The sequence below is a fragment of the Leptinotarsa decemlineata genome, unplaced genomic scaffold (assembly GCF_025532065.1).
Source record: "Leptinotarsa decemlineata unplaced genomic scaffold, Ldec_3_MD MMD2_tig00026375_RagTag_RagTag, whole genome shotgun sequence".
Taxonomy (NCBI): Eukaryota; Metazoa; Arthropoda; class Insecta; order Coleoptera; family Chrysomelidae; genus Leptinotarsa; species Leptinotarsa decemlineata.
This window is the reverse complement of record NW_027412711.1, coordinates 1,387,726-1,390,311: the sequence shown is the minus strand read 5'-3', so window position 1 is coordinate 1,390,311 and position 2,586 is coordinate 1,387,726. Positions and strand designations below refer to the sequence as shown.

The following is a 2,586-nucleotide window of genomic DNA, read 5'->3' as shown; positions in this document are numbered from 1 at the left end:
AATTAACATTAGAATCTGCGAAATAATTCAATTGACATTCCAAATCAGCGTAAATTATGAATGGGGTAGTTTGTTTGTATACAAAATTTCTGAAAGCTACATGATTGTATTTAGGAACCGACATTTTACAATTATCAAATCCGAACATAATTCCTCATGTTCAGTTAATTTACTTTCACTAGAAAAATAATTTACGCAGCGGTCGCAAATGAATATTTTACTTTTTTCAGCTGACATCTGTGAACCATCCCTGAATCTTCAATCCAACAATAATGAAATTTGATTTCAAACTGATTATCATCATCATCATCATAATCATCTTTTGGTGGAGCATCGTAATTATTCAACTCCGGAAAATATTTGTTTTGAATAAGAAGCAAATTTACATGTACTGCAAGCTCATTTTTCGTAAGTCTAGCAGGTACTACGTTATAAAAAAGTTTTTTCTCATTTTCAATCAATTCCAGCGCAAAAACATTGACCGATATATTATTCAATTTTTCAAATTTTGACATATCGTTGAAAGTTATATGTCCTTCCGATTTCGCTGTGAACAATACAACAGATCAATGTGGATAACTCGTTATTCAGATAACTCGATCTGAATTTTTACTAACAGGATATAATGCACTGACTATTGCCCAATAAAAACATGCCTGATCAGAATTTTTTACATTATTACACGCCTTTTTATTTGAAATTTCTTTTGGTAGTTCGATGAAGGATGAACCGTTGCCTACTTCTAATTTATTGATTATAACTTTTGATGAAATCACTTTAGATAACGCAGCTCCTGAACCTCGTTCAAAAAACTCGGATATTTTCATGAAAATCTCATCTTTGATATTTTCAGCAAACCAATCATATAAATCAGTCGATGAATCTATAACAGCATTTTTAGTATTAAAATATTTGAAATCATAAATTTCATGAACGTCGTCATCTCCTTCCATTATTTAACAAACTCTCCACAAAATGTAATATTGATTTTAATCAATGTGGAAATTTTCAAAATATTTTTAATTTTCTGTTCAAAAACTTTGAATGCATCATCTAATAATTGTCCTAAATCCTGCTGATATAAACTAATTATTACCCCTATTCTAATCCGGCTCTTGAAACCTGACATAACATTTTCCCATTTGACTCTACTTGGTGAATTGAATCCTAACCCATGTCTTCTATAATTTAAAATCAATTTTCGAAAATGTTTGAAATGTCCCACATTAGTTATTAATTTTTTTATTGAGCCTATAGGTAACGCATTTGCTTTGATAATTTTATTAAATTTTCTAATTTGGATATTCAAACGTTTCATCGAAATCTGTATATCTCTGCTTATGAAATTTTCATAAAGAATTGAATTACGAACTCTTTCAATATTTTTTTTTTTTTTTTTTTTTCTGATTGATTCGGCCGTTACTTGATGAAGATCCATAGTAATTTCACAAACTACACTTAAACGATTTGATCTCCACTAACTTTATTGAAAATAATCATAACATGTTTCGCTAAAACATTAGCTTTTTCAATTGATTAATCATTTGAAAAAGCTAATGTTTTAGCGAAACATGTTATGATTATTTTCAATAAAGTTAGTGGAGATCAAATCGTTTAAGTGTAGTTTGTGAAAATCTCTTTCAATATGTTGTAACAAATCGTCTGACTGTTTGATTATTCTACACATTTTTTAAATACAAAAAATAATATGGCTTACAAAAAATTAATATATTACCTACTCTCTTTTATTTTTCCAAAAAAAAAACTTCAACTCTCCACTATCCTGAATGAATCAGCTGGCTGAGGTTTTCCCACGTCGATAGTTCCCTCTTAAACTAACGAATACTTTCCTCCAGTGAATTCAGTCAATAATGGTTTGTACTCTTTGGTGATACGTAGCGGCAAAAAAGAGATGTTATCCTCCAACTCTAATAAAATTGTTGGACCAAACTTGCTTGCGACCTCTCTCGCCGACAATATTTTCTGGGGATCTCCCACAGGTTCATTCTTCAATTTCAATTTATTCTTTTTTTCTGTAATTGAAGTGATGTTTAGTTTAGATAAATCCATCTGTAAAAAAATTATTGAAGCTACAAAAACAATAATATTTTTCGGAAATAATGAATTCCTAAATTGTAGCACTCAAATAATATTTATGAAAACTCACCATGATTATTTTAAGGTTTTTTTTATCACAACAAAACACACAGCTTGACTGTCTGACTTCGACTGCTCGACTGAAACTTTGATTACACAGCATTCAAGTTTCTGGTATTTTTATACGATAGTGGTTATCGGTGTCCACACCCATGTGATTGCAATATTGAACATTCTGGAAAAAACGTTGAGATGAGCAATTCAATTGTTTTCTCATATTGTGACTGTTTGCTTCAACTGCGGTGTGAGAAATATCAAGTTACAGTACTTTCTGCAAATATGTGCGATTTGCAAGTTGATTATTCAACTTCTCATTTTACATCGTTTTTATTTCATAACAAATTCTCATTTTATGAAAAAATGAATTACTTTACAAATTTCCATCATATTGAAATGAAACAATCCGTATATTCAAAAAATTTTTATATT

At 29.7% G+C, this 2,586-nt stretch overlaps 1 long non-coding RNA gene across 1 annotated transcript; it reads right to left on the bottom strand.

Moving 5' to 3' along the window:
* Nucleotides 1-1,709: 1,709 nt before the first annotated feature.
* Nucleotides 1,710-2,367, bottom strand: LOC141486901 (uncharacterized). Its single transcript, XR_012468102.1, has 2 exons — nucleotides 2,168-2,367; nucleotides 1,710-2,070 (listed from the first exon to the last, which is right to left on the bottom strand). It is a non-coding gene; the product is annotated as an uncharacterized lncRNA (long non-coding RNA).
* Between the last annotated feature and the right edge of the window lie 219 nt (nucleotides 2,368-2,586).